Source organism: Crinia signifera, chromosome 3 (assembly GCF_055691185.1).
Source record: "Crinia signifera chromosome 3, ASM5569118v1, whole genome shotgun sequence".
Lineage (NCBI taxonomy): Eukaryota > Metazoa > Chordata > Amphibia > Anura > Myobatrachidae > Crinia > Crinia signifera.
The window spans coordinates 85,485,711-85,509,324 of record NC_139219.1 but is presented as its reverse complement, the minus strand read 5'-3'; the positions used below and the strand labels follow the sequence as shown (position 1 = coordinate 85,509,324).

At 33.3% G+C, this 23,614-nt stretch overlaps 26 non-coding genes across 26 annotated transcripts; all 26 read right to left on the bottom strand.

The window, feature by feature from the left end:
* Position 1: 1 nt before the first annotated feature.
* On the bottom strand, positions 2–84 carry TRNAL-UAA (transfer RNA leucine (anticodon UAA)). Its single transcript has one exon. It is a non-coding gene; the product is annotated as a tRNA-Leu (tRNA).
* A 799-nt stretch (positions 85–883) lies between these two features.
* TRNAL-UAA (transfer RNA leucine (anticodon UAA)) lies at positions 884–966 on the bottom strand. Its single transcript has one exon. It is a non-coding gene; the product is annotated as a tRNA-Leu (tRNA).
* Positions 967–1,827: 861 nt separating this feature from the next.
* Positions 1,828–1,910, bottom strand: TRNAL-UAA (transfer RNA leucine (anticodon UAA)). Its single transcript has one exon. It is a non-coding gene; the product is annotated as a tRNA-Leu (tRNA).
* Positions 1,911–2,708: 798 nt separating this feature from the next.
* Positions 2,709–2,791, bottom strand: TRNAL-UAA (transfer RNA leucine (anticodon UAA)). The gene has a single exon. It is a non-coding gene; the product is annotated as a tRNA-Leu (tRNA).
* An 861-nt stretch (positions 2,792–3,652) lies between these two features.
* On the bottom strand, positions 3,653–3,734 carry TRNAL-UAA (transfer RNA leucine (anticodon UAA)). The gene has a single exon. It is a non-coding gene; the product is annotated as a tRNA-Leu (tRNA).
* A 798-nt stretch (positions 3,735–4,532) lies between these two features.
* Positions 4,533–4,615, bottom strand: TRNAL-UAA (transfer RNA leucine (anticodon UAA)). Its single transcript has one exon. It is a non-coding gene; the product is annotated as a tRNA-Leu (tRNA).
* An 861-nt stretch (positions 4,616–5,476) lies between these two features.
* On the bottom strand, positions 5,477–5,559 carry TRNAL-UAA (transfer RNA leucine (anticodon UAA)). The gene has a single exon. It is a non-coding gene; the product is annotated as a tRNA-Leu (tRNA).
* Positions 5,560–6,357: 798 nt separating this feature from the next.
* TRNAL-UAA (transfer RNA leucine (anticodon UAA)) lies at positions 6,358–6,440 on the bottom strand. Its single transcript has one exon. It is a non-coding gene; the product is annotated as a tRNA-Leu (tRNA).
* Positions 6,441–7,239: 799 nt separating this feature from the next.
* Positions 7,240–7,322, bottom strand: TRNAL-UAA (transfer RNA leucine (anticodon UAA)). The gene has a single exon. It is a non-coding gene; the product is annotated as a tRNA-Leu (tRNA).
* Positions 7,323–8,184: 862 nt separating this feature from the next.
* Positions 8,185–8,267, bottom strand: TRNAL-UAA (transfer RNA leucine (anticodon UAA)). The gene has a single exon. It is a non-coding gene; the product is annotated as a tRNA-Leu (tRNA).
* Positions 8,268–9,065: 798 nt separating this feature from the next.
* TRNAL-UAA (transfer RNA leucine (anticodon UAA)) lies at positions 9,066–9,148 on the bottom strand. Its single transcript has one exon. It is a non-coding gene; the product is annotated as a tRNA-Leu (tRNA).
* Positions 9,149–10,010: 862 nt separating this feature from the next.
* TRNAL-UAA (transfer RNA leucine (anticodon UAA)) lies at positions 10,011–10,093 on the bottom strand. The gene has a single exon. It is a non-coding gene; the product is annotated as a tRNA-Leu (tRNA).
* Positions 10,094–10,892: 799 nt separating this feature from the next.
* On the bottom strand, positions 10,893–10,975 carry TRNAL-UAA (transfer RNA leucine (anticodon UAA)). Its single transcript has one exon. It is a non-coding gene; the product is annotated as a tRNA-Leu (tRNA).
* An 848-nt stretch (positions 10,976–11,823) lies between these two features.
* On the bottom strand, positions 11,824–11,906 carry TRNAL-UAA (transfer RNA leucine (anticodon UAA)). Its single transcript has one exon. It is a non-coding gene; the product is annotated as a tRNA-Leu (tRNA).
* A 797-nt stretch (positions 11,907–12,703) lies between these two features.
* Positions 12,704–12,786, bottom strand: TRNAL-UAA (transfer RNA leucine (anticodon UAA)). Its single transcript has one exon. It is a non-coding gene; the product is annotated as a tRNA-Leu (tRNA).
* An 861-nt stretch (positions 12,787–13,647) lies between these two features.
* TRNAL-UAA (transfer RNA leucine (anticodon UAA)) lies at positions 13,648–13,730 on the bottom strand. The gene has a single exon. It is a non-coding gene; the product is annotated as a tRNA-Leu (tRNA).
* A 799-nt stretch (positions 13,731–14,529) lies between these two features.
* Positions 14,530–14,612, bottom strand: TRNAL-UAA (transfer RNA leucine (anticodon UAA)). The gene has a single exon. It is a non-coding gene; the product is annotated as a tRNA-Leu (tRNA).
* An 862-nt stretch (positions 14,613–15,474) lies between these two features.
* Positions 15,475–15,557, bottom strand: TRNAL-UAA (transfer RNA leucine (anticodon UAA)). Its single transcript has one exon. It is a non-coding gene; the product is annotated as a tRNA-Leu (tRNA).
* A 798-nt stretch (positions 15,558–16,355) lies between these two features.
* TRNAL-UAA (transfer RNA leucine (anticodon UAA)) lies at positions 16,356–16,438 on the bottom strand. The gene has a single exon. It is a non-coding gene; the product is annotated as a tRNA-Leu (tRNA).
* Positions 16,439–17,300: 862 nt separating this feature from the next.
* On the bottom strand, positions 17,301–17,382 carry TRNAL-UAA (transfer RNA leucine (anticodon UAA)). The gene has a single exon. It is a non-coding gene; the product is annotated as a tRNA-Leu (tRNA).
* Positions 17,383–18,180: 798 nt separating this feature from the next.
* Positions 18,181–18,263, bottom strand: TRNAL-UAA (transfer RNA leucine (anticodon UAA)). The gene has a single exon. It is a non-coding gene; the product is annotated as a tRNA-Leu (tRNA).
* An 861-nt stretch (positions 18,264–19,124) lies between these two features.
* TRNAL-UAA (transfer RNA leucine (anticodon UAA)) lies at positions 19,125–19,207 on the bottom strand. Its single transcript has one exon. It is a non-coding gene; the product is annotated as a tRNA-Leu (tRNA).
* A 799-nt stretch (positions 19,208–20,006) lies between these two features.
* TRNAL-UAA (transfer RNA leucine (anticodon UAA)) lies at positions 20,007–20,089 on the bottom strand. The gene has a single exon. It is a non-coding gene; the product is annotated as a tRNA-Leu (tRNA).
* An 862-nt stretch (positions 20,090–20,951) lies between these two features.
* Positions 20,952–21,034, bottom strand: TRNAL-UAA (transfer RNA leucine (anticodon UAA)). Its single transcript has one exon. It is a non-coding gene; the product is annotated as a tRNA-Leu (tRNA).
* Positions 21,035–21,832: 798 nt separating this feature from the next.
* TRNAL-UAA (transfer RNA leucine (anticodon UAA)) lies at positions 21,833–21,915 on the bottom strand. Its single transcript has one exon. It is a non-coding gene; the product is annotated as a tRNA-Leu (tRNA).
* Positions 21,916–22,777: 862 nt separating this feature from the next.
* On the bottom strand, positions 22,778–22,859 carry TRNAL-UAA (transfer RNA leucine (anticodon UAA)). Its single transcript has one exon. It is a non-coding gene; the product is annotated as a tRNA-Leu (tRNA).
* Between the last annotated feature and the right edge of the window lie 755 nt (positions 22,860–23,614).

The following is a 23,614-nucleotide window of genomic DNA, read 5'->3' as shown; positions in this document are numbered from 1 at the left end:
ATACCAGAAGTGGGGTTCGAACCCACGCGGATAGAAATCCATTGGATCTTAAGTCCAACGCCTTAACCACTCGGCCATCCTGGTTTGTTGCTGCAACTTGTTGTCATGGGAAAATACTATTTCAATGTTCATGTGTATTTTAATGTGCATGGCTATCTTTTTGTTCAAACTTTCTAGTGCTTGGAGTCTAAATTATGACATATTTCTGGCAACTTTTATGGATATTATATCCTTATTTCATTTCCCAACAGAAAGTAAGGTTCTTTAGAAAATATTTACTCAAAGTATGTATTTTATTGAATTTTTTTATATTTTTACATTATTCAGCTATATAGATTGCTCTGCCTTTTAACTCTTTGAGTGCCAAAATCTGTGACAGATTTTCAAAATATCTGCTAAAACTGCCAAAGTCGCTCACATTTGTTCTATAAATTCAAATAAAAAATGTAGTGTAAACAAAGATTATATTTCCTATGTAAGGTAAACATTACAGGTCATTATGATGAATAAAAAAACTTTGCTTGGCAATTTTTACACCTTTTTTAACATATCACATTAGACATTCAAAGGGTTTATGTTGATAACTAACATTTGGAAATAAATGCTAACTTTCTTTTTCTGTACGGTCACATGGCAATTCTTTTGTGGAAATGTATGGTGGTCAACAAAGATATGCAACATATACTCCTTTCTCTAATTTCCAACATTCTGTCATGTACATTAAAACAGAATGTAACTTTCATTTTCTGTATGTTCACATGGCAATGCTTTTGTAGAATGCATGGTGCCAACTATCATAAGCAACATATATTCCTGTATGCTTTTCTGATTGATGACATTCTTACTTGTACATTTTTATAAGGCTTAAATGAAAAAAAAAGCATACCAGAAGTGGGGTTCGAACCCACGCGGATACAAATCCATTGGATCTTAAGTCCAACGCCTTAACCACTCGGCCATCCTGGTGTGATTCTGGCAGCTGCTTTTTCTTATGCTAGATGCTTTTGCAATGGGCCTATTTCTTTCAATATGGTCAACTTTTATTTAAACATACACAACTTAGAGTCTAAATGATTACATATCTGGGTATTTTCAGAGATTTTATGATATCTATATTTCTTTTATTCATAGAAAATAAGTTTATTTGAAAAATGTAACTCAAAATATAATTTTTGTTGATGTTTTATGATTGACAGTTGAAATTAATAAAAAATCAAAATAAGGCAAACTTCCAGCTGCCACTGAGCCCCCCAGCAGCCCCCTGCCAATTCTAAATATGCCTGGAAAACCCCCAGGAGTAGCAGAGACCACGGTTGACAAGCAGACAGGTAAGTTGTCTTTTTTTATGTCAGGGGTTTTCAGCGCTGCAAACTCTGCGAACAGTTTTCAAAATTGGATACTGTGGGTATCACAAGTGCACTTACCTATGGTAATCCATAATGCTGTACCATTTTCATACAGTTCCTTTAATAAAATATATTTAAAACTTGGATACTGTGGTTATAACGAGTGCACATACCCATGGTAATCCAAAATTGTGCACAAAGCATGCTCGTTTGTATTACCTCACTCCCAAATTTATATCACATAAAGTTATTGATTTTGACCATATTTTCAGATTGTCCAGCCATATAGACTGCTCTTTATTTTTATGATGATTATTGACCTTTACAAATGTTGCTTTTTGTCTTGCCATATGAGAATGTTTTTGTGGAACAATTATGTTGCTTAACAAATGTAAGCAACATAGACTCCTGAACATGTTAAGCACATAACTCTGTTAACATTCTTCATTTAACATTTTCACAAGGGTAGAATTAAAATTCATACCAGAAGTGGGGTTCGAACCCACGCGGATAGAAATCCATTGGATCTTAAGTCCAACGCCTTAACCACTCGGCCATCCTGGTTTGTTGCTGAAACTTGTTGTCATGTGAAAATACTATTTCAATGTTCATGTGTATTTTAATGTGCATGGCTATCATTTTATTCAAACTTTCTAGTGCTTGGAGTCTAAATTATGACATATTTCTGGCAACTTTTATGGATATTATATCCTTATTTCATTTCCAAACAGAAAGTAAGGTTCTTTAGAAAATATTTACTCAAAGTATGTATTTTATTGAATTTTTTTATATTTTTACATTATTCAGCTATATAGATTGCTCTGCCTTTTAACTCTTTGAGTGCCAAAATCTGTGACAGATTTTCAAAATATCTGCTAAAACTGCCAAAGTCGCTCACATTTGTTCTATAAATTCAAATAAAAAATGTAGTGTAAACAAAGATTATATTTCCTATGTAAGGTAAACATTACAGGTCATTATGATGAATAAAAAAACTTTGCTTGGCAATTTTTACACCTTTTTTAACATATCACATTAGACATTCAAAGGGTTTATGTTGATAACTAACATTTGGAAATAAATGCTAACTTTCTTTTTCTGTACGGTCACATGGCAATTCTTTTGTGGAAATGTATGGTGGTCAACAAAGATATGCAACATATACTCCTTTCTCTAATTTCCAACATTCTGTCATGTACATTAAAACAGAATGTAACTTTCATTTTCTGTATGTTCACATGGCAATGCTTTTGTAGAATGCATGGTGCCAACTATCATAAGCAACATATATTCCTGTATGCTTTTCTGATTGATGACATTCTTACTTGTACATTTTTATAAGGCTTAAATGAAAAAAAAGCATACCAGAAGTGGGGTTCGAACTTACGCGGATACAAATCCATTGGATCTTAAGTCCAACGCCTTAACCACTCGGCCATCCTGGTGTGATTCTGGCAGCTGCTTTTTCTTATGCTAGATGCTTTTGCAATGGGCCTATTTCTTTCAATATGGTCAACTTTTATTCAAACATACACAACTTAGAGTCTAAATGATTACATATCTGGGTATTTTCAGAGATTTTATGATATCTATATTTCTTTTATTCATAGAAAATAAGTTTATTTGAAAAATGTAACTCAAAATATAATTTTTGTTGATGTTTTATGATTGACAGTTGAAATTAATAAAAAATCAAAATAAGGCAAACTTCCAGCTGCCACTGAGCCCCCCAGCAGCCCCCTGCCAATTCTAAATATGCCTGGAAAACCCCCAGGAGTAGCAGAGACCACGGTTGACAAGCAGACAGGTAAGTTGTCTTTTTTTAAGTCAGGGGTTTTCAGCGCTGCAAACTCTGCGAACAGTTTTCAAAATTGGATACTGTGGGTATCACAAGTGCACTTACCTATGGTAATCCATAATGCTGTACCATTTTCATACAGTTCCTTTAATAAAATATATTTAAAACTTGGATACTGTGGTTATAACGAGTGCACATACCCATGGTAATCCAAAATTGTGCACAAAGCATGCTCGTTGGTATTACCTCACTCCCAAATTTATATCACATAAAGTTATTGATTTTGACCATATTTTCAGATTGCCCAGCCATATAGACTGCTCTTTATTTTTATGATGATTATTGACCTTTACAAATGTTGCTTTTTGTCTTGCCATATGAGAATGTTTTTGTGGAACAATTATGTTGCTCAACAAATGTAAGCAACATAGACTCCTGAACATGTTAAGCACATAACTCTGTTAACATTCTTCCTTTAACATTTTCACAAGGGTAGAATTAAAATTCATACCAGAAGTGGGGTTCGAACCACGCGGATAGAAATCCATTGGATCTTAAGTCCAACGCCTTAACCACTCGGCCATCCTGGTTTGTTGCTGAAACTTGTTGTCATGTGAAAATACTATTTCAATGTTCATGTGTATTTTAATGTGCATGGCTATCATTTTATTCAAACTTTCTAGTGCTTGGAGTCTAAATTATGACATATTTCTGGCAACTTTTATGGATATTATATCCTTATTTCATTTCCAAACAGAAAGTAAGGTTCTTTAGAAAATATTTACTCAAAGTATGTATTTTATTGAATTTTTTTATATTTTTACATTATTCAGCTATATAGATTGCTCTGCCTTTTAACTCTTTGAGTGCCAAAATCTGTGACAGATTTTCAAAATATCTGCTAAAACTGCCAAAGTCGCTCACATTTGTTCTATAAATTCAAATAAAAAATGTAGTGTAAACAAAGATTATATTTCCTATGTAAGGTAAACATTACAGGTCATTATGATGAATAAAAAAACTTTGCTTGGCAATTTTTACACCTTTTTTAACATATCACATTAGACATTCAAAGGGTTTATGTTGATAACTAACATTTGGAAATAAATGCTAACTTTCTTTTTCTGTACGGTCACATGGCAATTCTTTTGTGGAAATGTATGGTGGTCAACAAAGATATGCAACATATACTCCTTTCTCTAATTTCCAACATTCTGTCATGTACATTAAAACAGAATGTAACTTTCATTTTCTGTATGTTCACATGGCAATGCTTTTGTAGAATGCATGGTGCCAACTATCATAAGCAACATATATTCCTGTATGCTTTTCTGATTGATGACATTCTTACTTGTACATTTTTATAAGGCTTAAATGAAAAAAAAGCATACCAGAAGTGGGGTTCGAACCCACGCGGATACAAATCCATTGGATCTTAAGTCCAACGCCTTAACCACTCGGCCATCCTGGTGTGATTCTGGCAGCTGCTTTTTCTTATGCTAGATGCTTTTGCAATGGGCCTATTTCTTTCAATATGGTCAACTTTTATTCAAACATACACAACTTAGAGTCTAAATGATTACATATCTGGGTATTTTCAGAGATTTTATGATATCTATATTTCTTTTATTCATAGAAAATAAGTTTATTTGAAAAATGTAACTCAAAATATAATTTTTGTTGATGTTTTATGATTGACAGTTGAAATTAATAAAAAATCAAAATAAGGCAAACTTCCAGCTGCCACTGAGCCCCCCAGCAGCCCCCTGCCAATTCTAAATATGCCTGGAAAACCCCCAGGAGTAGCAGAGACCACGGTTGACAAGCAGACAGGTAAGTTGTCTTTTTTTAAGTCAGGGGTTTTCAGCGCTGCAAACTCTGCGAACAGTTTTCAAAATTGGATACTGTGGGTATCACAAGTGCACTTACCTATGGTAATCCATAATGCTGTACCATTTTCATACAGTTCCTTTAATAAAATATATTTAAAACTTGGATACTGTGGTTATAACGAGTGCACATACCCATGGTAATCCAAAATTGTGCACAAAGCATGCTCGTTGGTATTACCTCACTCCCAAATTTATATCACATAAAGTTATTGATTTTGACCATATTTTCAGATTGTCCAGCCATATAGACTGCTCTTTATTTTTATGATGATTATTGACCTTTACAAATGTTGCTTTTTGTCTTGCCATATGAGAATGTTTTTGTGGAACAATTATGTTGCTCAACAAATGTAAGCAACATAGACTCCTGAACATGTTAAGCACATAACTCTGTTAACATTCTTCCTTTAACATTTTCACAAGGGTAGAATTAAAATTCATACCAGAAGTGGGGTTCGAACCCACGCGGATAGAAATCCATTGGATCTTAAGTCCAACGCCTTAACCACTCGGCCATCCTGGTTTGTTGCTGAAACTTGTTGTCATGTGAAAATACTATTTCAATGTTCATGTGTATTTTAATGTGCATGGCTATCATTTTATTCAAACTTTCTAGTGCTTGGAGTCTAAATTATGACATATTTCTGGCAACTTTTATGGATATTATATCCTTATTTCATTTCCAAACAGAAAGTAAGGTTCTTTAGAAAATATTTACTCAAAGTATGTATTTTATTGAATTTTTTTATATTTTTACATTATTCAGCTATATAGATTGCTCTGCCTTTTAACTCTTTGAGTGCCAAAATCTGTGACAGATTTTCAAAATATCTGCTAAAACTGCCAAAGTCGCTCACATTTGTTCTATAAATTCAAATAAAAAATGTAGTGTAAACAAAGATTATATTTCCTATGTAAGGTAAACATTACAGGTCATTATGATGAATAAAAAAACTTTGCTTGGCAATTTTTACACCTTTTTTAACATATCACATTAGACATTCAAAGGGTTTATGTTGATAACTAACATTTGGAAATAAATGCTAACTTTCTTTTTCTGTACGGTCACATGGCAATTCTTTTGTGGAAATGTATGGTGGTCAACAAAGATATGCAACATATACTCCTTTCTCTAATTTCCAACATTCTGTCATGTACATTAAAACAGAATGTAACTTTCATTTTCTGTATGTTCACATGGCAATGCTTTTGTAGAATGCATGGTGCCAACTATCATAAGCAACATATATTCCTGTATGCTTTTCTGATTGATGACATTCTTACTTGTACATTTTTATAAGGCTTAAATGAAAAAAAAGCATACCAGACGTGGGGTTCGAACCCACGCGGATACAAATCCATTGGATCTTAAGTCCAACGCCTTAACCACTCAGCCATCCTGGTTTATTGCTGAAACTTGTTGTCATGTGAAAATACTATTTTAATGTTCATGTGTATTTTAATGTGCATGGCTATCATTTTATTCAAACTTTCTAGTGCTTGGAGTCTAAATTATGACATATTTCTGGCAACTTTTATGGATATTATATCCTTATTTCATTTCCAAACAGAAAGTAAGGTTCTTTAGAAAATATTTACTCAAAGTATGTATTTTATTGAATTTCATTATATTTTTACAATATTCAGCTATATAGATTGCTCTGCCTTTTAACTCTTTGAGTGCCAACATCTGTGACAGATTTTCAAAATATCTGCTAAAACTGCCAAAGTCGCTCACATTTGTTCTATAAATTCAAATAAAAAATGTAGTGTAAACAAAGATTATATTTCCTATGTAAGGTAAACATTACAGGTCTTTATGATGAATAAAAAAACTTTGCTTGCCAATTTTTACACCTTTTTTAACATGTCACATTAGACATTCAAAGGGTTTATGTTGATAACTAACATTTGGAAATAAATGCTAACTTTCTTTTTCTGTACGGTCACATGGCAATTCTTTTGTGGAAATGTAAGGTGGTCAACAAAGATATGCAACATATACTCCTTTCTCTAATTTCCAACATTCTGTCATGTACATTAAAACAGAATGTAACTTTCATTTTCTGTATGTTCACATGGCAATGCTTTTGTAGAATGCATGTTGCCAACTATCATAAGCAACATATATTCATGTATGCTTTTCTGATTGATGGCATTCTTACTTGTACATTTATATAAGGCTTAAATGAAAAAAAAAGCATACCAGAAGTGGGGTTCGAACCCACGCGGATACAAATCCATTGGATCTTAAGTCCAACGCCTTAACCACTCGGCCATCCTGGTGTGAATCTGGCAGCTGCTTTTTCTTATGCTAGATGCTTTTGCAATGGGCCTATTTCTTTCAATATGGTCAACTTTTATTCAAACATACACAACTTAGAGTCTAAATGATTACATATCTGGGTATTTTCAGAGATTTTATGATATCTATATTTCTTTTATTCATAGAAAATAAGTTTATTTGAAAAATGTAACTCAAAATATAATTTTTGTTGATGTTTTATGATTGACAGTTGAAATTAATAAAAAATCAAAATAAGGCAGACTTCCAGATGCCACTGAGCCCCCCAGCAGCCCCCTGCCAATTCTAAATATGCCTGGAAAACCCCCAGGAGTAGCAGAGACCACGGTTGACAAGCAGACAGGTAAGTTGTCTTTTTTTCATGTCAGGGGTTTTCAGTGCTGCAAACTCTGCGAACAGTTTTCAAAATTGGATACTGTGGGTATCACAAGTGCACTTACCTATGGTAATCCATAATGCTGTACCATTTTCATACAGTTCCTTTAATAAAATATATTTAAAACTTGGATACTGTGGTTATAACGAGTGCACATACCCATGGTAATCCAAAATTGTGCACAAAGCATGCTCGTTTGTATTACCTCACTCCCAAATTTATATCACATAAAGTTATTGATTTTGACCATATTTTCAGATTGTCCAGCCATATAGACTGCTCTTTATTTTTATGATAATTATTGACCTTTACAAATGTTGCTTTTTGTCTTGCCATATGAGAATGTTTTTGTGGAACAATTATGTTGCTCAACAAATGTAAGCAACATAGACTCCTGAACATGTTAAGCACATAACTCTGTTAACATTCTTCCTTTAACATTTTCACATTGGTAGAATTAAAATTCATACCAGAAGTGGGGTTCGAACCCACGCGGATAGAAATCCATTGGATCTTAAGTCCAACGCCTTAACCACTAGGCCATCCTGGTTTATTGCTGAAACTTGTTGTCATGTGAAAATACTATTTCAATGTTCATGTTTATTTTAATGTGCATGGCTATCATTTTATTCAAACTTTCTAGTGCTTGGAGTCTAAATTATGACATATTTCTGGCAACTTTTATGGATATTATATCCTTATTTCATTTCCAAATAGAAAGTAAGGTTCTTTAGAAAATATTTACTCAAAGTATGTATTTTATTGAATTTCATTATATTTTTACAATATTCAGCTATATAGATTGCTCTGCCTTTTAACTCTTTGAGTGCCAACATCTGTGACAGATTTTCAAAATATCTGCTAAAACTGCCAAAGTCGCTCACATTTGTTCTATAAATTCAAATAAAAAATGTAGTGTAAACAAAGATTATATTTCCTATGTAAGGTAAACATTACAGGTCTTTATGATGAATAAAAAAACTTTGCTTGCCAATTTTTACACCTTTTTTAACATGTCACATTAGACATTCAAAGGGTTTATGTTGATAACTAACATTTGGAAATAAATGCTAACTTTCTTTTTCTGTACGGTCACATGGCAATTCTTTTGTGGAAATGTAAGGTGGTCAACAAAGATATGCAACATATACTCCTTTCTCTAATTTTCAACATTCTGTCATGTACATTAAAACAGAATGTAACTTTCATTTTCTGTATGTTCACATGGCAATGCTTTTGTAGAATGCATGTTGCCAACTATCATAAGCAACATATATTAATGTATGCTTTTCTAATTGATGGCATTCTTACTTGTACATTTATATAAGGCTTAAATGAAAAAAAAGCATACCAGAAGTGGGGTTCGAACCCACGCGGATACAAATCCATTGGATCTTAAGTCCAACGCCTTAACCACTCGGCCATCCTGGTGTGATTCTGGCAGCTGCTTTTTCTTATGTTAGATGCTTTTGCTATGGGCCTATTTCTTTCAATATGGTCAACTTTTATTCAAACATACACAACTTAGAGTCTAAATGATTACATATCTGGGTATTTTCAGAGATTTTATGATATCTATATTTCTTTTATTCATAGAAAATAAGTTTATTTGAAAAATGTAACTCAAAATATAGTTTTTGTTGATGTTTTATGATTGACAGTTGAAATTAATAAAAAATCAAAATAAGGCAGACTTCCAGATGCCACTGAGCCCCCCAGCAGCCCCCTGCCAATTCTAAATATGCCTGGAAAACCCCCAGGAGTAGCAGAGACCACGGTTGACAAGCAGACAGGTAAGTTGTCTTTTTTTCATGTCAGGGGTTTTCAGCGCTGCAAACTCTGCGAACAGTTTTCAAAATTGGATACTGTGGGTATCACAAGTGCACTTACCTATGGTAATCCATAATGCTGTACCATTTTCATACATTTCCTTTAATAAAATATATTTAAAACTTGGATACTGTGGTTATAACGAGTGCACATACCCATGGTAATCCAAAATTGTGCACAAAGCATGCTCGTTTGTATTACCTCACTCCCAAATTTATATCACATAAAGTTATTGATTTTGACCATATTTTCAGATTGTCCAGCCATATAGACTGCTCTTTATTTTTATGATGATTATTGACATTTACAAATGTTGCTTTTTGTCTTGCCATATGAGAATGTTTTTGTGGAACAATTATGTTGCTCAACAAATGTAAGCAACATAGACTCCTGAACATGTTAAGCACATAACTCTGTTAACATTCTTCCTTTAACATTTTCACAAGGGTAGAATTAAAATTCATACCAGAAGTGGAGTTCGAACCCACGCGGATAGAAATCCATTGGATCTTAAGTCCAACGCCTTAACCACTCGGCCATCCTGGTTTGTTGCTGCAACTTGTTGTCATGGGAAAATACTATTTCAATGTTCATGTGTATTTTAATGTGCATGGCTATCTTTTTATTCAAACTTTCTAGTGCTTGGAGTCTAAATTATGACATATTTCTGGCAACTTTTATGGATATTATATCCTTATTTCATTTCCAAACAGAAAGTAAGGTTCTTTAGAAAATATTTACTCAAAGTATGTATTTTATTGAATTTCATTATATTTTTACAATATTCAGCTATATAGATTGCTCTGCCTTTTAACTCTTTGAGTGCCAACATCTGTGACAGATTTTCAAAATATCTGCTAAAACTGCCAAAGTCGCTCACATTTGTTCTATAAATTCAAATTAAAAATGTAGTGTAAACAAAGATTATATTTCCTATGTAAGGTAAACATTACAGGTCTTTATGATGAATAAAAAAACTTTGCTTGCCAATTTTTACACCTTTTTTAACATGTCACATTAGACATTCAAAGGGTTTATGTTGATAACTAACATTTGGAAATAAATGCTAACTTTCTTTTTCTGTACGGTCACATGGCAATTCTTTTGTGGAAATGTAAGGTGGTCAACAAAGATATGCAACATATACTCCATTCTCTAATTTCCAACATTCTGTCATGTACATTAAAACAGAATGTAACTTTCATTTTCTGTATGTTCACATGGCAATGCTTTTGTAGAATGCATGGTGCCAACTATCATAAGCAACATATATTCCTGTATGCTTTTCTGATTGATGACATTCTTACTAGTACATTTTTATAAGGATTAAATAAAAAAAAAAGCATACCAGAAGTGGGGTTCGAACCCACGCGGATACAAATCCATTGGATCTTAAGTACAATGCCTTAACCACTCGGCCATCCTGGTGTGAATCTGGCAGCTGCTTTTTCTTATGCTAGATGCTTTTGCAATGGGCCTATTTCTTTCAATATGGTCAACTTTTATTCAAACATACACAACTTAGAGTCTAAATGATTACATATCTGGGTATTTTCAGAGATTTTATGATATCTATATTTCTTTTATTCATAGAAAATAAGTTTATTTGAAAAATGTAACTCAAAATATAATTTTTGTTGATGTTTTATGATTGACAGTTGAAATTAATAAAAAATCAAAATAAGGCAGACTTCCAGATGCCACTGAGCCCCCCAGCAGCCCCCTGCCAATTCTAAATATGCCTGGAAAACCCCCAGGAGTAGCAGAGACCACGGTTGACAAGCAGACAGGTAAGTTGTCTTTTTTTCATGTCAGGGGTTTTCAGCGCTGCAAACTCTGCGAACAGTTTTCAAAATTGGATACTGTGGGTATCACAAGTGCACTTACCTATGGTAATCCATAATGCTGTACCATTTTCATACAGTTCCTTTAATAAAATATATTTAAAACTTGGATACTGTGGTTATAACGAGTGCACATACCCATGGTAATCCAAAATTGTGCACAAAGCATGCTCGTTTGTATTACCTCACTCCCAAATTTATATCACATAAAGTTATTGATTTTGACCATATTTTCAGATTGTCCAGCCATATAGACTGCTCTTTATTTTTATGATGATTATTGACCTTTACAAATGTTGCTTTTTGTCTTGCCATATGAGAATGTTTTTGTGGAACAATTATGTTGCTCAACAAATGTAAGCAACATAGACTCCTGAACATGTTAAGCACATAACTCTGTTAACATTTTCACAAGGGTAGAATTAAAATTCATACCAGAAGTGGGGTTCGAACCCACGCGGATAGAAATCCATTGGATCTTAAGTCCAACGCCTTAACCACTCGGCCATCCTTGTTTGTTGCTGCAACTTGGTGTCATGGGAAAATACTATTTCAATGTTCATGTGTATTTTAATGTGCATGGCTATCTTTTTATTCAAACTTTCTAGTGCTTGGAGTCTAAATTATGACATATTTCTGGCAACTTTTATGGATATTATATCCTTATTTCATTTCCCAACAGAAAGTAAGGTTCTTTAGAAAATATTTACTCAAAGTATGTATTTTATTGAATTTTTTTATATTTTTACATTATTCAGCTATATAGATTGCTCTGCCTTTTAACTCTTTGAGTGCCAACATCTGTGACAGATTTTCAAAATATCTGCTAAAACTGCCAAAGTCGCTCACATTTGTTCTATAAATTCAAATAAAAAATGTAGTGTAAACAAAGATTATATTTCCTATGTAAGGTAAACATTACAGGTCATTATGATGAATAAAAAAACTTTGCTTGGCAATTTTTACACCTTTTTTAACATATCACATTAGACATTCAAAGGGTTTATGTTGATAACTAACATTTGGAAATAAATGCTAACTTTCTTTTTCTGTACGGTCACATGGCAATTCTTTTGTGGAAATGTATGGTGGTCAACAAAGATATGCAACATATACTCCTTTCTCTAATTTCCAACATTCTGTCATGTACATTAAAACAGAATGTAACTTTCATTTTCTTTATGTTCACATGGCAATGCTTTTGTAGAATGCATGTTGCCAACTATCATAAGCAACATATATTCTGTATGCTTTTCTGATTGATGGCATTCTTACTTGTACATTTATATAAGGCTTAAATGAAAAAAAAGCATACCAGAAGTGGGGTTCGAACCCACGCGGATACAAATCCATTGGATCTTAAGTACAACGCCTTAACCACTCGGCCATCCTGGTGTGATTCTGGCAGCTGCTTTTTCTTATGTTAGATGCTTTTGCTATGGGCCTATTTCTTTCAATATGGTCAACTTTTATTCAAACATACACAACTTAGAGTCTAAATGATTACATATCTGGCTATTTTCAGAGATTTTATGATATCTATATTTCTTTTATTCATAGAAAATAAGTTTATTTGAAAAATGTAACTCAAAATATAATTTTTGTTGATGTTTTATGATTGACAGTTGAAATTTATAAAAAATCAAAATAAGGCAGACTTCCAGCTGCCACTGAGCCCCCCAGCAGCCCCCTGCCAATTCTAAATATGCCTGGAAAACCCCCAGGAGTAGCAGAGACCACGGTTGACAAGCAGACAGGTAAGTTGTCTTTTTTTATGTCAGGGGTTTTCAGCGCTGCAAACTCTGCGAACAGTTTTCAAAATTGGATACTGTGGGTATCACAAGTGCACTTACCTATGGTAATCCATAATGCTGTACCATTTTCATACAGTTCCTTTAATAAAATATATTTAAAACTTGGATACTGTGGTTATAACGAGTGCACATACCCATGGTAATCCAAAATTGTGCACAAAGCATGCTCGTTTGTATTACCTCACTCCCAAATTTATATCACATAAAGTTATTGATTTTGACCATATTTTCAGATTGTCCAGCCATATAGACTGCTCTTTATTTTTATGATGATTATTGACCTTTACAAATGTTGCTTTTTGTCTTGCCATATGAGAATGTTTTTGTGGAACAATTATGTTGCTCAACAAATGTAAGCAACATAGACTCCTGAACATGTTAAGCACATAACTCTGTTAACATTCTTCCTTTAACATTTTCACAAGGGTAGAATTAAAATTCATACCAGAAGTGGAGTTCGAACCCACGCGGATAGAAATCCATTGGATCTTAAGTCCAACGCCTTAACCACTCGGTCATCCTGGTTTGTTGCTGCAACTTGTTGTCATGGGAAAATACTATTTCAATGTTCATGTGTATTTAATTGTGCATGGCTATCATTTTATTCAAACTTTCTAGTGCTTGGAGTCTAAATTATGACATATTTCTGGCAACTTTTATGGATATTATATCCTTATTTCATTTCCCAACAGAAAGTAAGGTTCTTTAGAAAATATTTACTCAAAGTATGTATTTTATTGAATTTCATTATATTTTTACAATATTCAGCTATATAGATTGCTCTGCCTTTTAACTCTTTGAGTGCCGACATCTGTGACAGATTTTCAAAATATCTGCTAAAACTGCCAAAGTCGCTCACATTTGTTCTATAAATTCAAATAAAAAATGTAGTGTAAACAAAGATTATATTTCCTATGTAAGGTAAACATTACAGGTCTTTATGATGAATAAAAAAACTTTGCTTGGCAATTTTTACACCTTTTTTAACATATCACATTAGACATTCAAAGGGTTTATGTTGATAACTAACATTTGGAAATAAATGCTAACTTTCTTTTTCTGTACGGTCACATGGCAATTCTTTTGTGGAAATGTAAGGTGGTCAACAAAGATATGCAACATATACTCCTTTCTCTAATTTCCAACATTCTGTCATGTACATTAAAACAGAATGTAACTTTCATTTTCTGTATGTTCACATGGCAATGCTTTTGTAGAATGCATGGTGCCAACTATCATAAGCAACATATATTCCTGTATGCTTTTCTGATTGATGACATTCTTACTAGTACATTTTTATAAGGATTAAATAAAAAAAAAAGCATACCAGAAGTGGGGTTCGAACCCACGCGGATACAAATCCATTGGATCTTAAGTACAACGCCTTAACCACTCGGCCATCCTGGTGTGAATCTGGCAGCTGCTTTTTCTTATGCTAGATGCTTTTGCAATGGGCCTATTTCTTTCAATATGGTCAACTTTTATTCAAACATACACAACTTAGAGTCTAAATGATTACATATCTGGGTATTTTCAGAGATTTTATGATATCTATATTTCTTTTATTCATAGAAAATAAGTTTATTTGAAAAATGTAACTCAAAATATAGTTTTTGTTGATGTTTTATGATTGACAGTTGAAATTAATAAAAAATCAAAATAAGGCAGACTTCCAGATGCCACTGAGCCCCCCAGCAGCCCCTTGCCAATTCTAAATATGCCTGGAAAAACCCCAGGAGTAGCAGAGACCACGGTTGACAAGCAGACAGGTAAGTTGTCTTTTTTTCATGTCAGGGGTTTTCAGCGCTGCAAACTCTGTGAACAGTTTTCAAAATTGGATACTGTGGGTATCACAAGTGCACTTACCTATGGTAATCCATAATGCTGTACCATTTTCATACAGTTCCTTTAATAAAATATATTTAAAACTTGGATACTGTGGTTATAACGAGTGCACATACCCATGGTAATCCAAAATTGTGCACAAAGCATGCTCGTTTGTATTACCTCACTCCCAAATTTATATCACATAAAGTTATTGATTTTGACCATATTTTCAGATTGTCCAGCCATATAGACTGCTCTTTATTTTTATGATGATTATTGACCTTTACAAATGTTGCTTTTTGTCTTGCCATATGAGAATGTTTTTGTGGAACAATTATGTTGCTCAACAAATGTAAGCAACATAGACTCCTGAACATGTTAAGCACATAACTCTGTTAACATTCTTCCTTTAACATTTTCACAAGGGTAGAATTAAAATTCATACCAGAAGTGGGGTTCGAACCCACGCGGATAGAAATCCATTGGATCTTAAGTTCAACGCCTTAACCACTCGGCCATCCTGGTTTGTTGCTGCAACTTGGTGTCATGGGAAAATACTATTTCAATGTTCATGTGTATTTTAATGTGCATGGCTATCTTTTTATTCAAACTTTCTAGTGCTTAGAGTCTAAATTATGACATATTTCTGGCAACTTTTATGGATATTATATCCTTATTTCATTTCCCAACAGAAAGTAAGGTTCTTTAGAAAATATTTACTCAAAGTATGTATTTTATTGAATTTTTTTATATTTTTACATTATTCAGCTACATAGATTGCTCTGCCTTTTAACTCTTTGAGTGCCAACATCTGTGACAGATTTTCAAAATATCTGCTAAAACTGCCAAAGTCGCTCACATTTGTTCTATAAATTCAAATAAAAAATGTAGTGTAAACAAAGATTATATTTCCTATGTAAGGTAAACATTACAGGTCATTATGATGAATAAAAAAACTTTGCTTGGCAATTTTTACACCTTTTTTAACATATCACATTAGACATTCAAAGGGTTTATGTTGATAACTAACATTTGGAAATAAATGCTAACTTTCTTTTTTTGTACGGTCACATGGCAATTCTTTTGTGGAAATGTATGGTGGTCAACAAAGATATGCAACATATACTCCTTTCTCTAATTTCCAACATTCTGTCATGTACATTAAAACAGAATGTAACTTTCATTTTCTGTATGTTCACATGGCAATGCTTTTGTAGAATGCATGGTGCCAACTATCATAAGCAACATATATTCCTGTATGCTTTTCTGATTGATGACATTCTTACTAGTACATTTTTATAAGGATTAAATGAAAAAAAAGCATACCAGAAGTGGGGTTCGAACCCACGCGGATACAAATCCATTGGATCTTAAGTACAACGCCTTAACCACTCGGCCATCCTGGTGTGAATCTGGCAGCTGCTTTTTCTTATGCTAGATGCTTTTGCAATGGGCCTATTTCTTTCAATATGGTCAACTTTTATTCAAACATACACAACTTAGAGTCTAAATGATTACATATCTGGGTATTTTCAGAGATTTTATGATATCTATATTTCTTTTATTCATAGAAAATAAGTTTATTTGAAAAATGTAACTCAAAATATAATTTTTGTTGATGTTTTATGATTGACAGTTGAAATTAATAAAAAATCAAAATAAGGCAGACTTCCAGATGCCACTGAGCCCCCCAGCAGCCCCCTGCCAATTCTAAATATGCCTGGAAAACCCCCAGGAGTAGCAGAGACCACGGTTGACAAGCAGACAGGTAAGTTGTCTTTTTTTCATGTAAGGGGTTTTCAGCGCTGCAAACTCTGCGAACAGTTTTCAAAATTGGATACTGTGGGTATCACAAGTGCACTTACCTATGGTAATCCATAATGCTGTACCATTTTCATACCGTTCCTTTAATAAAATATATTTAAAACTTGGATACTGTGGTTATAACGAGTGCACATACCCATGGTAATCCAAAATTGTGCACAAAGCATGCTCGTTTGTATTACCTCACTCCCAAATTTATATCACATAAAGTTATTGATTTTGACCATATTTTCAGATTGTCCAGCCATATAGACTGCTCTTTATTTTTATGATGATTATTGACCTTTACAAATGTTGCTTTTTGTCTTGCCATATGAGAATGTTTTTGTGGAACAATTATGTTGCTCAACAAATGTAAGCAACATAGACTACTGAACATGTTAAGCACATAACTCTGTTAACATTCTTCCTTTAACATTTTCACAAGGGTAGAATTAAAATTCATACCAGAAGTGGGTTCGAACCCACGCGGATAGAAATCCATTGGATCTTAAGTCCAACGCCTTAACCACTCGGCCATCCTGGTTTGTTGCTGCAACTTGTTGTCATGGGAAAATACTATTTCAATGTTCATGTGTATTTTAATGTGCATGGCTATCTTTTTATTCAAACTTTCTAGTGCTTGGAGTCTAAATTATGACATATTTCTGGCAACTTTTATGGATATTATATCCTTATTTCATTTCCCAACAGAAAGTAAGGTTCTTTAGAAAATATTTACTCAAAGTATGTATTTTATTGAATTTTTTTATATTTTTACATTATTCAGCTATATAGATTGCTCTGCCTTTTAACTCTTTGAGTGCCAACATCTGTGACAGATTTTCAAAATATCTGCTAAAACTGCCAAAGTCGCTCACATTTGTTCTATAAATTCAAATAAAAAATGTAGTGTAAACAAAGATTATATTTCCTATGTAAGGTAAACATTACAGGTCATTATGATGAATAAAAAAACTTTGCTTGGCAATTTTTACACCTTTTTTAACATATCACATTAGACATTCAAAGGGTTTATGTTGATAACTAACATTTGGAAATAAATGCTAACTTTCTTTTTCTGTACGGTCACATGGCAATTCTTTTGTGGAAATGTATGGTGGTCAACAAAGATATGCAACATATACTCCTTTCTCTAATTTCCAACATTCTGTCATGTACATTAAAACAGAATGTAACTTTCATTTTCTTTATGTTCACATGGCAATGCTTTTGTAGAATGCATGTTGCCAACTATCATAAGCAACATATATTCATGTATGCTTTTCTGATTGATGGCATTCTTACTTGTACATTTATATAAGGCTTAAATGAAAAAAAAGCATACCAGAAGTGGGGTTCGAACCCACGCGGATACAAATCCATTGGATCTTAAGTCCAACGCCTTAACCACTCGGCCATCCTGGTGTGATTCTGGCAGCTGCTTTTTCTTATGTTAGATGCTTTTGCTATGGGCCTATTTCTTTCAATATGGTCAACTTTTATTCAAACATACACAACTTAGAGTCTAAATGATTAAATATCTGGGTATTTTTAGAGATTTTATGATATCTATATTTCTTTTATTCATAGAAAATAAGTTTATTTGAAAAATGTAACTCAAAATATAATTTTTGTTGATGTTTTATGATTGACAGTTGAAATTTATAAAAAATCAAAATAAGGCAGACTTCCAGCTGCCACTGAGCCCCCCAGCAGCCCCCTGCCAATTCTAAATATGCCTGGAAAACCCCCAGGAGTAGCAGAGACCACGGTTGACAAGCAGACAGGTAAGTTGTCTTTTTTTATGTCAGGGGTTTTCAGCGCTGCAAACTCTGCGAACAGTTTTCAAAATTGGATACTGTGGGTATCACAAGTGCACTTACCTATGGTAATCCATAATGCTGTACCATTTTCATACAGTTCCTTTAATAAAATATATTTAAAACTTGGATACTGTGGTTATAACGAGTGCACATACCCATGGTAATCCAAAATTGTGCACAAAGCATGCTCGTTTGTATTACCTCACTCCCAAATTTATATCACATAAAGTTATTGATTTTGACCATATTTTCAGATTGTCCAGCCATATAGACTGCTCTTTATTTTTATGATGATTATTGACCTTTACAAATGTTGCTTTTTGTCTTGCCATATGAGAATGTTTTTGTGGAACAATTATGTTGCTCAACAAATGTAAGCAACATAGACTCCTGAACATGTTAAGCACATAACTCTGTTAACATTCTTCCTTTAACATTTTCACAAGGGTAGAATTAAAATTCATACCAGAAGTGGAGTTCGAACCCACGCGGATAGAAATCCATTGGATCTTAAGTCCAACGCCTTAACCACTCGGTCATCCTGGTTTGTTGCTGCAACTTGTTGTCATGGGAAAATACTATTTCAATGTTCATGTGTATTTAATTGTGCATGGCTATCATTTTATTCAAACTTTCTAGTGCTTGGATTCTAAATTATGACATATTTCTGGCAACTTTTATGGATATTATATCCTTATTTCATTTCCCAACAGAAAGTAAGGTTCTTTAGAAAATATTTACTCAAAGTATGTATTTTATTGAATTTCATTATATTTTTACAATATTCAGCTATATAGATTGCTCTGCCTTTTAACTCTTTGAGTGCCGACATCTTTGACAGATTTTCAAAATATCTGCTAAAACTGCCAAAGTCGCTCACATTTGTTCTATAAATTCAAATAAAAAATGTAGTGTAAACAAAGATTATATTTCCTATGTAAGGTAAACATTACAGGTCTTTATGATGAATAAAAAAACTTTGCTTGGCAATTTTTACACCTTTTTTAACATATCACATTAGACATTCAAAGGGTTTATGTTGATAACTAACATTTGGAAATAAATGCTAACTTTCTTTTTCTGTACGGTCACATGGCAATTCTTTTGTGGAAATGTAAGGTGGTCAACAAAGATATGCAACATATACTCCTTTCTCTAATTTCCAACATTCTGTCATGTACATTAAAACAGAATGTAACTTTCATTTTCTGTATGTTCACATGGCAATGCTTTTGTAGAATGCATGGTGCCAACTATCATAAGCAACATATATTCCTGTATGCTTTTCTGATTGATGACATTCTTACTAGTACATTTTTATAAGGATTAAATAAAAAAAAAAGCATACCAGAAGTGGGGTTCGAACCCACGCGGATACAAATCCATTGGATCTTAAGTACAACGCCTTAACCACTCGGCCATCCTGGTGTGAATCTGGCAGCTGCTTTTTCTTATGCTAGATGCTTTTGCAATGGGCCTATTTCTTTCAATATGGTCAACTTTTATTCAAACATACACAACTTAGAGTCTAAATGATTACATATCTGGCTATTTTCAGAGATTTTATGATATCTATATTTCTTTTATTCATAGAAAATAAGTTTATTTGAAAAATGTAACTCAAAATATAATTTTTGTTGATGTTTTATGATTGACAGTTGAAATTAATAAAAAATCAAAATAAGGCAGACTTCCAGATGCCACTGAGCCCCCCAGCAGCCCCTTGCCAATTCTAAATATGCCTGGAAAACCCCCAGGAGTAGCAGAGACCACGGTTGACAAGCAGACAGGTAAGTTGTCTTTTTTTCATGTCAGGGGTTTTCAGCGCTGCAAACTCTGTGAACAGTTTTCAAAATTGGATACTGTGGGTATCACAAGTGCACTTACCTATGGTAATCCATAATGCTGTACCATTTTCATACAGTTCCTTTAATAAAATATATTTAAAATTTGGATACTGTGGTTATAACGAGTGCACATACCCATGGTAATCCAAAATTGTGCACAAAGCATGCTCGTTTGTATTACCTCACTCCCAAATTTATATCACATAAAGTTATTGATTTTGACCATATTTTCAGATTGTCCAGCCATATAGACTGCTCTTTATTTTTATGATGATTATTGACCTTTACAAATGTTGCTTTTTGTCTTGCCATATGAGAATGTTTTTGTGGAACAATTATGTTGCTCAACAAATGTAAGCAACATAGACTCCTGAACATGTTAAGCACATAACTCTGTTAACATTCTTCCTTTAACATTTTCACAAGGGTAGAATTAAAATTCATACCAGAAGTGGGGTTCGAACCCACGCGGATAGAAATCCATTGGATCTTAAGTCCAACGCCTTAACCACTCGGCCATCCTGGTTTGTTGCTGCAACTTGGTGTCATGGGAAAATACTATTTCAATGTACATGTGTATTTTAATGTGCATGGCTATCATTTTATTCAAACTTTCTAGTGCTTGGAGTCTAAATTATGACATATTTCTGGCAACTTTTATGGATATTATATCCTTATTTCATTTCCCAACAGAAAGTAAGGTTCTTTAGAAAATATTTACTCAAAGTATGTATTTTATTAATTTTTTTTATATTTTTACATTATTCAGCTACATAGATTGCTCTGCCTTTTAACTCTTTGAGTGCCAACATCTGTGACAGATTTTCAAAATATCTGCTAAAACTGCCAAAGTCGCTCACATTTGTTCTATAAATTCAAATAAAAAATGTAGTGTAAACAAAGATTATATTTCCTATGTAAGGTAAACATTACAGGTCATTATGATGAATAAAAAAACTTTGCTTGGCAATTTTTACACCTTTTTTAACATATCACATTAGACATTCAAAGGGTTTATGTTGATAACTAACATTTGGAAATAAATGCTAACTTTCTTTTTCTGTACGGTCACATGGCAATTCTTTTGTGGAAATGTATGGTGGTCAACAAAGATATGCAACATATACTCCTTTCTCTAATTTCCAACATTCTGTCATGTACATTAAAACAGAATGTAACTTTCATTTTCTGTATGTTCACATGGCAATGCTTTTGTAGAATGCATGGTGCCAACTATCATAAGCAACATATATTCCTGTATGCTTTTCTGATTGATGACATTCTTACTAGTACATTTTTATAAGGATTAAATGAAAAAAAAGCATACCAGAAGTGGGGTTCGAACCCACGCGGATACAAATCCATTGGATCTTAAGTACAACGCCTTAACCACTCGGCCATCCTGGTGTGAATCTGGCAGCTGCTTTTTCTTATGCTAGATGCTTTTGCAATGGGCCTATTTCTTTCAATATGGTCAACTTTTATTCAAACATACACAACTTAGAGTCTAAATGATTACATATCTGGCTATTTTCAGAGATTTTATGATATCTATATTTCTTTTATTCATAGAAAATAAGTTTATTTGAAAAATGTAACTCAAAATATAATTTTTGTTGATGTTTTATGATTGACAGTTGAAATTAATAAAAAATCAAAATAAGGCAGACTTCCAGATGCCACTGAGCCCCCCAGCAGCCCCCTGCCAATTCTAAATATGCCTGGAAAACCCCCAGGAGTAGCAGAGACCACGGTTGACAAGCAGACAGGTAAGTTGTCTTTTTTTCATGTAAGGGGTTTTCAGCGCTGCAAACTCTGCGAACAGTTTTCAAAATTGGATACTGTGGGTATCACAAGTGCACTTACCTATGGTAATCCATAATGCTGTACCATTTTCATACCGTTCCTTTAATAAAATATATTTAAAACTTGGATACTGTGGTTATAACGAGTGCACATACCCATGGTAATCCAAAATTGTGCACAAAGCATGCTCGTTTGTATTACCTCACTCCCAAATTTATATCACATAAAGTTATTGATTTTGACCATATTTTCAGATTGTCCAGCCATATAGACTGCTCTTTATTTGTATGATGATTATTGACCTTTACAAATGTTGCTTTTTGTCTTGCCATATGAGAATGTTTTTGTGGAACAATTATGTTGCTCAACAAATGTAAGCAACATAGACTCCTGAACATGTTAAGCACATAACTCTGTTAACATTCTTCCTTTAACATTTTCACAAGGGTAGAATTAAAATTCATACCAGAAGTGGGTTCGAACCCACGCGGATAGAAATCCATTGGATCTTAAGTCCAACGCCTTAACCACTCGGCCATCCTGGTTTGTTGCTGCAACTTGTTGTCATGGGAAAATACTATTTCAATGTTCATGTGTATTTTAATGTGCATGGCTATCTTTTTATTCAAACTTTCTAGTGCTTGGAGTCTAAATTATGACATATTTCTGGCAACTTTTATGGATATTATATCCTTATTTCATTTCCCAACAGAAAGTAAGGTTCTTTAGAAAATATTTACTCAAAGTATGTATTTTATTGAATTTTTTTATATTTTTACATTATTCAGCTATATAGATTGCTCTGCCTTTTAACTCTTTGAGTGCCAACATCTGTGACAGATTTTCAAAATATCTGCTAAAACTGCCAAAGTCGCTCACATTTGTTCTATAAATTCAAATAAAAAATGTAGTGTAAACAAAGATTATATTTCCTATGTAAGGTAAACATTACAGGTCATTATGATGAATAAAAAAACTTTGCTTGGCAATTTTTACACCTTTTTTAACATATCACATTAGACATTCAAAGGGTTTATGTTGATAACTAACATTTGGAAATAAATGCTAACTTTCTTTTTCTGTACGGTCACATGGCAATTCTTTTGTGGAAATGTATGGTGGTCAACAAAGATATGCAACATATACTCCTTTCTCTAATTTCCAACATTCTGTCATGTACATTAAAACAGAATGTAACTTTCATTTTCTTTATGTTCACATGGCAATGCTTTTGTAGAATGCATGTTGCCAACTATCATAAGCAACATATATTCATGTATGCTTTTCTGATTGATGGCAT